Source organism: Taeniopygia guttata, chromosome 2 (genome assembly GCF_048771995.1).
Source record: "Taeniopygia guttata chromosome 2, bTaeGut7.mat, whole genome shotgun sequence".
In the NCBI taxonomy this organism is placed as follows: Eukaryota; Metazoa; Chordata; class Aves; order Passeriformes; family Estrildidae; genus Taeniopygia; species Taeniopygia guttata.
In genome coordinates, this window is record NC_133026.1 from 68,753,105 (window position 1) to 68,766,811 (window position 13,707).

General features: G+C 40.1%; 1 long non-coding RNA gene across 12 annotated transcripts in view; it reads right to left on the bottom strand.

Moving 5' to 3' along the window:
• Positions 1–13,707, bottom strand: part of LOC115493779 (uncharacterized) — a 399,735-nt gene that overhangs the window by 182,327 nt on the left and 203,701 nt on the right. For 11 of the 12 annotated variants that reach the window (XR_012053932.1, XR_012053931.1, XR_012053938.1 and 8 more), the window contains 2 exons: positions 9,295–9,386; positions 8,362–8,562 (listed from right to left, as the gene is read on the bottom strand). This is a non-coding gene — a long non-coding RNA (uncharacterized lncRNA). Of the gene's footprint in view, positions 1–8,361; positions 8,563–9,294; positions 9,406–13,707 lie in introns of all 12 variants that reach the window. The other variant, XR_012053930.1, reaches the window with a different exon arrangement.

Genomic DNA, 13,707 nt, shown 5'->3' on the forward strand with positions numbered 1-13,707 from the left:
TCTCATACCAGCTGACTGAGGGCACCAGAGCAAGTCAAAGCAAGACAAAGTCTGATCAATGTTTTTCCTCTAGATACACCTTGAAATCCAGCTAGAAGGGGATCAGCCATACAATAATTCATGATTACTAGCCCCACTAGAATTAATTCCTGCCATATCTTATCAAACAATCAGCCATGAGAGAAAGTTTTCCCTACTGGAACATGCATAACTCACTCCAACTTTTGTGGCTGTGAACTGAAAGCAATTCTTTCTCCACCTTCCAATATTTGCTCAGGTGCAGCTTGGTTTCCACATGGACTGACTGAGGAGAACCTGCCTCAACCAGCGAGCTAACAGGAGCCACCAACCAACTCGCACTGACTACAAACAAAGTCTTCATCCCTAAAGAGTCTGTTACATAAAAGTGCACAACATAAAACCATCTTTGTATTTGTGACTTACTGTAAGTCCTTAGGAGGTTTGCCTTTAAGGATGACTACATTTTTAATCAATCAGCAAGGCATGCAGTATGTAAAGTTCATGCTAGCTTGAGCGGCAGTGCACTGTGTTTTTCCCCTGGTGAAACAAAGCTCAGCCCCTGAGCTTTAGCTGGTGAGGTTATGCAGCCTTGCCTATTAGGACTGCTCTCAGCCACATGCCTGACTGCACTCTCAAGTCTCAGGGCCAAGAGTAAACTTTGAAGGAACCCTGCCAATTAAATGTAAGCAGAAAACAAAGTCTTCATTTTTCAGCCAAGCTAATGTGGTCAGAAATGTTCTCATGCTGCTGCTACTGATAATTATTATTTTGCATTCAGTAACGATGGCTTTAAACTCAATTTGAATATTAAATTATGTAATGAAAATGAAGGTATCTAAAAATGAGAGTTGATCAGATTGTCACTGGTAAATAGACAAAATACATTTTACTACTGGTGAAAAGTGAGCCCTTCCATGACTAATATTTTACAAATGTCTTGTTTTGGGGATCTTACAGGAAAAAAAAAAAACCAACAAACAAAACCCAAAAAAACCCCTTAGATGGCATTCATTATCTACAACAGGCAAAGACAAAACATTGCAGAAAGGTTACCCCAGATGAATTCCAGCAAACCCTTTATATTATTTCATAGTCCAAATAGTCTACAGCAGGTTGCAGAAAACATATTTGAGAAAAGACATACAGAACTTCATAGAATATACTTGGATTAGTTATTGTAGTTTCTCCATTTAAATATAATTGTTTCAGTCCTCAGTTCAGATACAATAATGTTCCAGTTTCAGTGTTTAATTGTTCTGCTGGATTTTGACCCTGCCCACAATGACTCTGATGGTGCAGACAGTCTCCAAAATGGTCTTAAGTTAAAAATTATAACACTTTCAATCCCTTTATCTTCTTTTCCTTTTCAACATTGGAAGCAAGTGGTGTACATACAACTAGAAAATTCAAGTGCTCAAAGGGTCTTGATTGTAATCTTGCTACCCTATGAGCCAGTTAAAAGCTATGGCATGGGAGATGGTCATCTGATTATCAGAGCTTCCCCAGAGCTTCTAGTGCTGTCTGGGCACCAGGAAAAGCAAGAAGGTTATAAAAAATTTCAGAATGTCCCTGGCAGATTCTTGGCTGCCCACCGAACTGCATCAATGGATTTCTTGGAAACAGACCCTATGGGACTATATTGGATTAATTTCTCTTGGGAACTCCTAACACCCTCATGAAGGTCTCAGGTAGGTGCCAAACAAAAAGGAGAATAAAAAATCCTGCTCTAAAAAGCCCTTCAAAAAAGATCAGATGAGCTTCAGCTTAAAAGAGAAGTAAAACATGACCATTCCAAAGGGATGCTTGTAATTTCTACCATGATTTCCATAATTCAATACCTTATAATTATGCATTTCAAAGTCATCTGAAAGTACCAATAAAGACAGATTGATTACTTTATTTGTATACATTGCTATGAGACATTATCATTTGATGCTGCCAAAGCCAGTTCCATGCCAGCCCTTGATCTAAAATTAGAGTAAGGACAAGGAAGTGTTCTTTCCTCTACAATGATCACCTAAACCCAAAGGAGCCAACAGAGGCTTAGAGACCATAAAGCAGTCGGTACCAATGGGCGTTTGCCGATGAAAAACTACAGGACCTCCAAACAGGCCCCTTGGAACTTTCTTGAGGACACATACAAATTCCAGCACCCAGTCAGCAAAGTGCTCAAAATATTCACTAGGTATAGGGCTTGAAATTTACTCAGAGAAGGCAACCAGACATGGCAGACAGACTGTGCAGCAACGTGAAGGACTCAGAGTGGTTTCGGTTTCCTAAAAAACATCAACCATAACAGAAGTAGAAGGTATTCTGCATTGACTTCTACTCCCTGCAGCTGCTCCTCTGAGAATAACAGAAATCTCACACCCTCCATCCCTGCAGCTCTTCCCTGCCTGGGCAGGGCAGAAAATCTCAGCCTTGTGCCTGGGCAGTGCCATTCCACAGATACTGAGTAGAGGATCAAGGAAATACCTTTTGGCTCTTACTTCCAAAGGCAGGTTTTGCATTTCTTCACACCCACCTGACTGCTCTTGAATTCAAGCACTTAGTTGAAGTAGGAAATCTGTTTTGCTCTCTGGAAGACAATGCCTTCCATATAACCCTGAGCCAGTGTAGATGTAAGGTACTAACAGCTCAACCTGCACCACAGCTGCTCCATCCAGGATCACATGTGAACTGGGTTTACTCAAAGGATTGTCCTCATCTAACTCCACAAGTGCTCAGCCTGCTTTCACCTTAAGACAGTTTGTACATGTATACCTCAAGTTATTTCTGTGCATACTTCATGTGCGCATCAGCCCAGATCCATGAGTGTGTGTGCATGCAGATAGATAAACAGATAATCTGGAATTGTTTCAAAGCAAGGGAAATGTTTATCTTTCTTTCTTTCTGTCTTTCTTTCTAACCATTTTGCAACAACTTGGCGTTGGGATCTTCCAGGGAGCTGTGTGTATATGTGAGTGACACACTTGCCTGTTTTCACAGCTCCTGCCTTATGTCAATTTAAGCATCTTTCCTACACCTGGAGTTCAACAAACATCAGCTCACAGGTGTCACACTCCATTGGCTGAAGGCTGGCTCCAGAGAGTCTAGCCAATATCTGCTTTGGCTATTAACAACCTTGGAGAGGCCAAGCTCAGTGTGTGTGGGGAAGCAGCGGGGGGGAAAAGGTGGAAGGAAAAGGAAGGGGGGTTACATGTATGTGCATGTGCATTTGCTGCTGCTTTAACTTTCCATCCATTTAAGAGTTTAAATACTACTCAAGCACTTAAAAAAACATTAGGACACATTCCAGCTTTCTCTGCCAGTCAGAGGGAAAAAATGTTTGAAACCCTGCATCTCAGCACCCTGAGGGCTTTATGATTTGTTAGGTTTAGTAGTTCAGAGGATTAAAAAGACAGAAATATTAGTAGAAAAAGAAGAGGAAAAAGTCAATGTATTCACTGAAGCAAATCTAATGGGTTGCTGGGCCAGAGAAGAAAAGGTTCTACTACCTGACTGAATCTTATTTATATTTCTTGCTCCACAATAAAAAATAATTTTCTAGACATTCCCCCCCCCCTTTTTTTTTTTGCTATGCTAGTCACATTTCCTAAATCCTTTATCAACGACTGCTCTGCATATGAATGGGCTGTAATTGAACTGTCACATTCATGAAGGTCAGTAACCTTTCATTAGGAAGAATGTGTCTTTCTTGATAAATTGCAAAGTCCCTGAGGATTTGAAAGCATTTTTTTTATTTCATTCTTTCAAATATACCTTAAAAATCTAACACAGATCTTTCTCTCTTTTCATAGTACTCTGACAAACCCCTTGTCTTTCTCTTTGTCATAGGCAGTTCCATGCAAAATATTCAATCACAAGCTTTCACTGTGACCTTCTTAAAAACAAAATGGGAAGCATAAGCCCCCCACCCTCAACCCCTCACTTTGAATTGCAGATTGCTAATACTTCTGCTTAAAAATCCCCAAAAGTCAAAACCTTGAGATTAGAAGCTTTGCCATGTCCTTGCTTCTTCAGATTGGTTTGAGTTTCTACTGTAATGTGACCTAAGTCACACTCTGTTGGTGCCAGTACATCAGTCCATCTTCTTGGTGTGTCCATTCATGTGCAGAGATGGACAGACAAATGCACCAAGTGGTGACAGGCTACATGAGAAAAACAAATTGGGGTAGAGAATGGTGCTTAAAAAACATATTTAGTAGTGCAGATAGCTTTCAATCCCTGCCAGAGGTTAGCTGCATGCAATTCATTCTTCCCTATCTAAGGAAAACAAGCTTTTCAGAGGGTTGGTTGTGCACCTTGATCTGCACCGTGCCACAGCAGGGTCCTTAAAAGAAACTGACTGGCTGCCAAGTTCATAACTGCTGCCAGAAGTTCAATTCCTCCTCCAGATTCCGATCAGAAAGCGTGCAGCAGGATACATGGAAATGTGTCAAGCTTCCCACCCTTACCAGTGCAAAGGTGCCTTCTGAAGTGTTAAAATACTGTTGAGGCTTCTGGGGCAGAAGCCATCTGTTCCTGTGCCATGTTCTAGCTAGATAAGCCTAGTGCCCATCTTCAGTCAGTTGACTGGCTGGGGATCGACTGTCAAGGGGTTGGGAAAAAAGGCAACTTTGTGAAAAGTCAGCCATGATCAAGATAGAAACACCACAACATGAAGAAGGTGAGACTTGATAAATGGAAACAAGCATTTGGCCTTCTGTGATAGCTATTCAAATACTTCAAAAAGTAACATGAATTACCGGTTCTTGAGAGACTATCCTTTTATTGTCACCATAAAATTGTGGTGATTCAAGGTTCACCCCATAAGATGGAATGTAGAGGAAAGAGGAAAAAGGCATACTTGCTAAACAGCTGAAATACTTTGATTGTACAGGCCACACTGGAAGCTTTTTACCTGGAAGGAAAAAATAAGCAAACATTTCTTTTGATTTTTTGCAGGAATGATTGAAGAATTAATACTTTAATTAGGTTTAAGTCACTTTTCTGAAGACTTCTCTCAGCTAGTGAATTCTGTTGGGTTCATATGCCCAGCTTTGAATGGGAATAATTTACTGCAGTACCACAGAATGGATCTTCTTACACCAGTAACAGAAGTAATAGAAAAAAGACTCTCACAAAACAAAACAATATAGGTTCTGCCTGACTTCCATATTAACATCCTCCTTCAGAAGCAAGAGTATGTTTGAATTAACACGGAGAGAGTCTTTATTTAAAAGATAGATGTACTCTCATGCTGCAATTCTGCAATTGTTCTCTAGACACAGAGTTCATGGCGAGGGGTAGCCAAGGGTGCCCAGAAGCATAAATCAAGCTAGACAATTCATCATGTGAATTCTGTCTTCCCCTGGTGAAGTAAGGTACTTGCAATAACACTGTGAAGAAAAAGACTAGACTTCATCAGTGGCCAAGGGCATGTCACAAACACCACCTAGGACTTTAAAACAACAGAAAAGTCTTCACAGACCATCACTTTCAGTGCCACCACATTCAGGCTGCTCAATGTAAGAGTCTCTTGTAGAAACCTCCACTACAGTAGCATCTAAGGTCAATCAGCAAAAGTGATTCAGACTCGTAGTGATCAGGGGCCACAATGCATCAAGCAGGCATGACTGGCTTCTCTACATGCCTGACTTTGGTACCAAAATGGCTTTTCTTTCCACTGACTGCACAGGAAGCCAAGGTCTAGCAACTTGGCAAGGTGTGCAGAATTGCTCACCACTCTCTTGACCTGACTCACTGTCCTTGATCCTGTTTCATACCGGACAACAGGAATATAGCTCCCAGTTTCTACCTCCCAGTGTCATTGCTGCTGTGTGGAATATGTAAATACGGTCTTATGTGGGACTTTTCTACTGTACATCAGGAGATGACTTTGCCTCCTGTTTTGGAGGCAAGATGTTGACTGCTTTTCTAGAGAGAGTAAGCAAAGAAGAAAAAACAAATTATATTTTAATGTTGGATCACTTAATGTTTTCCAAGTTATGGACAGTTAATTTGGAGACCATTGATTTAATCTTCTGCCATATATTTGGGTGTGCCAGTGATTTGGAGAATGTTTTCATGCAAGTGCCAAATCATCCAGATGCTCTCAGTTGCCAAAAAACCAGAATTGACTGACAGTCAAATCAATTCAAGTAGAAGACCACAATCTTGGGAAAGAACTTACATCAAAATAAATATTTTTGCAGATATTTTCTAGCATGCCTGCCCTAAAATGCACCATAGGCAATAATTCTTAAGGTGTACTGTTATTTTTCTTCTCAGATAAAATGTTAATAGCCAAGTGGATATGAGGTTGCTATTTACAAATCTCTGTAGAGTTGATGTTTTTATTCCTGAACTTTGGTCCTCTGTCCAGAGTATACTAGTTTCTTTCCTCACTTGGAATTGGAGGTAGTTTCCTACATCGCAGTACTCGGATTCATACACAGTTAAACCTTGTTGCATATCAGGGAATTCAGATTCCAAGATTTCAGTTGATAACTGGATATAGAAAAACAACAGAGCAGTATATCACCTCATTGTATATATCCAGACCAAAACAACGAGACCTCTCAAGCACTCCGCACTGTGTATAAAATAGAAGTCATTAAAGAATTTGTTTAGAAGTGTGTTAAGCATTTTCCAGGCAGGCAGTGAATAAATCCACTTTACCACTTCGTGGCTTTACAAAGAAGCCCATCCATTAACATGGGAACCCTCTTGTTTGCATTTCTTAACAGCTGACATTTGTACCTTTCCAAGGAAAGTGAAGGGCATCTCATTGCCTCATTGTTTAAATCAGTGTGAAAATAATGGGGATGATAGGGAATTGTAGCTAATTTCCTTTGTCTCCTATTCAGCAGATAATGGTGGTATGTGTGGGATGCTAAAGGCCAGGCAGAGGAGGTGACCTGAAGATGACTTCATTCTTATGAGGTTTATCAAAGGCTCCTGTCAGTCAAATGCATGCTGAGAGATTGGGGACTGACCATCTGGTCCAAAGTTAATCAAAGAAGAAAAAGGAAAGTGAGGAGGTGAAAAATCCCCCTGTCAGCTTTGTGGAAGGTAGAGGGAGAGGCAGACAGAAGAGGGAACTCTGGTGCTCCAGTAGCCCAGTACCCAGACTTGATGGCTGCAGAGGAGAATGGGGTGGAGGGGCATCAGGGAAAGGGAAAGATACCATTGTTTTGAAATTTCCTTGGGATGATCCCACACCTGCTTTAAGTGGCAAACCTGAAGGTCACTGCTGCTGTTAGCCATGCAGAGCAGAGGCAGAATTATTTCACTTGTCCTCAGTAAAAAAAGGGTGAGTGGCTGACCCACAGTAGGGAACCCGTGTAATATAAAGCACAGGGTTTACTGTCACAGAGCCAGACTTCCTTCCTCTGAGTTTTGCTTCTTGCAAGCAGGAACAAGGGGTGCAGCCATGCCACCTTCATGTCCTGCAGATTCAACCATACCCAACTCCTCACCTTCTACCCCCTCCACCCACTGGGCTCAAAAACAGATGTCCTGAAAGCACTACCCACATTTCCAAGAGGTTGGCATAGTTTGCCCATAATGGCTTTTCTGTCAATACTGACTCACATACATTTTTACACTGTACATAAGCTAAGAGGGGTATAGAGCAGGGATTAATCAACAAATTACTTGGTTTTTGCTGGACATCACACAATACTTGTACATGAAAGTGAAGGCACCAATCAGATAACTAAAACACTATTTAAACGTGTGCATTTAAACTAAAATACTATTTAAATGTGTATTATGCAAAAATGCATTTCTTCACCAAAGATGCATTCTGAAGTAAAACACCAGAGTGTGACAGCCTGATTTCCATAACTAGCCTTGTTCAGCTGCTCAAATCAGCTAAATAGAGACATATTTTTAAAACTACAAATGTCCAGATTGTGAATCCCTCCTTCATGCTGGCAAGTAGTCATGCTAATGAGTTGTCTCCTTGACTCCAGGGGAAAAACTCTTGCCAGGAAAGGTTTCACAATCCCAGACCTAAACATTTCTAAAATGATTAACCAATGTGAACTAATTTAAAGCAATACAGAAAAAAAAAAAAATTAAAAGGTGGGGGGGAAAAGGCAATAGGGGAAGGGTTTTTTTGAGGGCTTCAGATTAAGGCTGAGCATTAAATGTGTTCATGGAATTAGCAGAGCAAGGGATGAATGTGCTTCCTGTAGTACACACACACACACACACAAACAAACACACACACACACACACACACACACACACACACACACACACACACACACACAGAGGCTCCTCCCTCCAGGACAGAAACATGCTAAACCAAAGAGAATGTGAACAAAAGGGTTTGGCTGCCTCATATACCTGGGGGTGGAACTTGCTTCTCCATTAAATTTCCATTCAGCATCTTCCTCAGGTCGAGGTCCAGTCAGGCCCCCATAGAGAGGAACATATGGAAAACAGTGGCAACGAGTTCTGCTCTACCTGCAGCTTTGCTGAGCTGAGTCTCCTCCAATGCCCTGTTTGGGAACATCACTTTGCATGGCCAAGTGCTGCAAAGTAGAGCTGAGAATAGTGAGAGTAGAATCAGACATTACTTTTAAACCAAACTTGCTGTCCTCCTATTTTTATTGAGTTTTTAAAACAGCAAGCAACCTGCTGCACACTAGGCAGCCTGAAACAGGGACAGCCAAAAAAGAGCAAAGGTGGATAGATATTGAGACAGATAGAATTTTCTTGCTGCTAGTTTCTGATGTGACCCTTTTGCATGGCAATAAAAGTCAATGAATAACCTCAGGTACCAAACATGCACTCTGCTTGTACATACCCCAACTTGCATTTACTTTCTACTGAACTGCTTTACCTGTGCTGTGATGACTTCAGAAGGAAGTGAATTAATAGCACTAAAGGTTATTTTTTGGTTTTATTTTTATCTGCACAGCTCTAGATCCCAGAGAAATATGACTAAGAAAATTATCTTTCCCAACCCCTGTAAAGAAAATGCAGCCATTTGGATCCCAACATAAACAAGCATCAGCATGTCTGAAATTCTCTGCTGGCTGTAATTAAAACTCACGAGCAACTATGACACAACTGTTTCTGTCTTTATGACATGAAACATGCAGACATTTAGAAATGGGCTGACAGAAAATTCAGCAAGGAAATTTCACCAGAAACCTTCTATCCCCTGGAAAAATTAAGTATTTCAATCAGGCAGTAAGACATTATCATAATATTTATTATTCCCCTTGCCCAGTTCCTGCTGGATCTCACAGAAGGAAAAAGCTTTAGGCTTACCTGTGTCTGGCATGGATCCCTAGTCCAACACATTGGTTGAATACACAGGCATGAACATGCTGTCATCAGCATATCTTCCTCCTTCTTGTGGGCTTGAAATAATTCAATATGCTAAATTAGAAAATGCCCTAAATCAGTCAGCAGCTCCATTTTCATCAGTGGCTGAGAGTATTTCCGAAAGCAGGTAGGAGATGTAGCTACCTAACCTTAAACTGATGGTTTGAAATAATTCAATATGCCAAATTAGAAAATGCCCTAAATCAGGCAGCAGCTCCATTTTCATCAGTGGCTGAGAGTATTTCCAAAAGCAGGTAGGAGATGTAGCTACCTAACCCTAAACTGATGGGAGATAAGAGACCACATCCCCTTGAAGATGGTGAGAATGTCAAACTGTGCTCTTTTCCCCGCACTTTGCACAGCTCCCTTATTTCTTGTTAGAAGTCACATAATTGCAAATTTCACAATGTTAAGTAATTTCTGAAGGACTTTTTCAACTTCTCTGTTATACTTCATGGTCATGAACATACACTTTAATGATAGCCACAGCAATAATTCACACAGAAACAGTTTTCTCTCAAACACTTCAGAATAGTAAGGATTTGGGGGAGGGAAATTATCAGCACTAATACAACTTATTAGACAAACCCTATGTGATGCCATGGCAGGTCTGCTATCAAAGGCAAAAACCTTCAGGCTTTTTACATCCCATAATCCCAATGAAAGCCTGCTTTTGCAGATACCCTGCAGTTCATGAATCACTGGCTGTAGCATACAAAATCCCCTGTTTAAGTAATTACTGTACAATAGACAAATCTGCACAGTGGCTGATGTTATATAAAATATTCCAAGGCTGTCCCAAAACCACAATATATTAAAAAAAAATCTCAACTGGAAACAAGTGTCTTTCAGTAAGTATATATTGTGAAATAGGGTATGCTGTGATCTAATCATATTAGGGATATCCTGAGAACTGAAAAAGGTCTGGCAATAGAGGAACCCAAGCCAGTGATGAACCCTGAATGGCTCCTATCTCTAGGCATTCTTTTCTATTTGTTTCACTGGGGCTTCAATACACCCTCAAGCTCCTGATTTTTGCATAATTAGATAGTTCTATTATTACCAACTTAGTTTTCGAACATCAAAGAACACAGAATAATCTCAAATCCATGCACTGCCTGAATAACAGGCCTCACTTCCTAGCTTCCATTTCTTCAGCAGAATTAACAAAAAACCCAGTATTTTTAGGAAGATACCAAACCTAAACCCTGGTCTTGGCCATGCATTGCCTGGGTAATGGAGCTGGCTTCCACATCTTCATTGGCATGAACCAGAAACCTGGTATGTTAGAAAGACAACAAAATTTCACCAGTCTCATCTCTGTACTTGGCTCTGATTTATCCCCACACCTGAAAAGTTCAGCTTCTACATTCAGCAACACGGAAGATAGGTTTTCTTTCATGAGAAGCCCTTATTTGCCTAACTTTGGTTTCATCTATGGACAAATTATTTCACCAAAGTTTGTACCCTTCAGCTAGTCTGTAAATCAGACTAGGAGTAACAAGCGAGTGGCATTTTGCCAAGTCACTTCCAGAGCAGACCAGCAATGCTCAGTCATACCCACATAATCAGAAAACAAACAAAAAAGGATAAAAAAGGGCAGAACTGCATTACAATTTACAGAGCATGATGAATATGTTCAATTTGGATTAATTATAAAATATGTTCTATTCATCTATTTACAATTTAAGATCTGGCAAATGGCACAGCAGAAAAAAAAAATCTGAACTGGAAAATTAGCACTACTTTAATTGCAAGACTACTGATTTTCCTTTTTCTTTCAAAGGAAGCACACAGAACTTCTTCAGTGGAAGCCATAGCTTTAGAAATGTTGATTTGAATCAGATTTAGCATTTTCAGAAATCTCCTGTACCTCTTGCATTGTCCAAGGCTTATTACATACTTTGTTTTCTTGTTTTTGGTGCAAGAAATCTGCAGGACAGTTGGAATTTGGTTTGCAAAAAGAAAAATTATAGTGGTCCACAAAATAGAAGGTCAAGCAATGCTTTGGAGGTGCTTTATGAACTGGAAATCTTTCTCCAAAGTATTTCACTACAGCCCAATAAAACATTACAAGCTGGTGGAATTTTGTCCTTTTAAATTTGGAAGTGCTTTCTTTCCCAATGAGTAAGTTTTGTTCGGGTTTAATTTGCTTTCAGTGCTCCTCGCAAAATCAGTATAATCACTCCAGTGCAGTTTGACAGGTTCCTGAGACAGTGTAAATTAAGTGACCCACAGCAACCAAGACACAAACACCAACTACACAACAAAAATGTGGAGGGACAGCAATTACCAGCAAAAAAGCAAAATCTGGCAAAGGCTGTTTGTGTTAGGTTTGTGTGGAGCTCCCAGGCAGGCTGCTAAATCAGGTATAAGTTTTTGTTTGAAGGAAGGCAGAGCTAAGATGAAGAAGACTTTTCTGGGTTAGGTCTGCCTTTTTGCTACAAGCATCAGTCACAAAGAGTGCAAGTGGTTTAAGACACAGTGAAGAGTTTGGCAGAAATTTGGACTGCTCTGTATGTGGGATGTTGTGATTCCTCCAGCTGCAATTCCCTAGGATGCATTTCACCTAGCCAACACCTGACAGGAAATATTTAGGAGGTTATAAGTCTTCTTTAGAAGAAAATTACAGCAGGAAGAGGTCCAATATAACAACTAAAACATGAAAAAAAAAGCTTTCTCACAGTTTGTGTTCTAGGTGCCTGGCTGAAATCCTGGCTCCATAAAAAGACTTTTACCGTGCACTTCCAGGATGTCAGGTTTGTCAATGTCTAGCTAGTTTTCATACATATTTGACCTACTATGTTGCCTAGCATCATAGTCAAAGAACAGTAGGTTCAGTTGCGGTGTGAAGAAGAAACACAGTACACACTGAGATGGTTTGCACAACCCAGTGCACCTCAGGAGGCAGCCACTTTATACCCAAAGAAGGTGTCCCCATCCTTATAATTTACTGGATTTATTTGACAGAGGCAGGGAGGGAGAACTTTAAGAGCATTTTTTGACACGGTTGATGTGTTGATGCTGATCTTATTTTTCCTCTAAAGAGTTTTATTGGCTCAATAGATTACCAAGATTTTAGATTCGGGGATCACGTTGCTACAGCATGACAACCAATTTGTCTGCTGTAACAGAGACACGGTTGCACTACAACTGTTCCACAGTATCTAATCAACCTTTTTCATACACATATAGGTTACTTAGACTTTATTTAAAGAACAGAAAATATCCAGTCTTATGAAAAAGGGTAGTTGTGGCTGTCATACAGATGTTTTGCTGAAAAAAGCCCTAACTCACAAAGAAAATCAGAGAGGTGGGAAAGAATGGGTTCAGCCTATTCGCTCCTGCCATTTCATGTCAGTTTAACAAACCCATTGCTGCCAAATTGCAGCAGTATCAACAACAAGATAGTGTCATCTTCTCATCTTCTCATCATCTAAGTCCAAGAAACAGAAACGAAAGTTTTAAAAGCTGGCCTTTTTTTTTCCTTTTTTTTTTTTTTTTTTTTTTTTAGGCATGTCTAATGCCTAATGACAGCCTTTTTACCCATGTTCCTGGTCAAACTATCAACGTGAATGAGAACTGGAGTGAGCGTCCATCCTGGTAGGGTATATGAACTCACAGAACCATGACTGAGATTAGAACAGAGCTGCCAGAAAAAAACCGGGCATTAACCTGTGCCTTTTTTTGTTGTACTTCCTGTTAGCCCACACCCTTCCAAAATACAGAAAATGAAAATATTAGCAGAAGAAAGTAGCATAAAATGAAAGAAAAAAATCCCTATGGTTCTGATAGTCATTTGGAATATTCTATATAGCCACCAAACTCAAGCAGGGATCTTTGATGTATTGTGCTGTATTATGTGACTTCAAGAAAATGAGATGGGAAGGTAAATATACAAAGTAGGATTTAGCAAGATGCTGGGTGAAGAGGGACAAAACCCCTTTTTATGGTTGTCAGGAAAAAGGAGTGTGACATTCTTACAGAGTTAGAAGGAGGTCAATAAATCATCATCCTTATCTTGCAAACAGTGCCTGTGACTTCAAAAATTAGCTCATTTATTCTGCACAATTAAATTTATTGAAGTGTGACAGAAAAAGTTTAGCAGTCGCTGATGCAGAAAGGCAGCAACAACGGAGGCAGGCAACTGACTGAATGACACAATTAGTTGATTTTCATTTTATTTATCAATATAATTATTGAATTGTATTCATCTTATTTCACAGATTTCTACCATTATTAGAGCCCAGGCCTCAAGGGAAAGAATTAGTTCAAATTTTCAGTCTAACTTAATGTGATTACGGAGCTGGTAATAAAAGAAAAGTTCTATAAAATGCTACACAATCTTGTATTCAA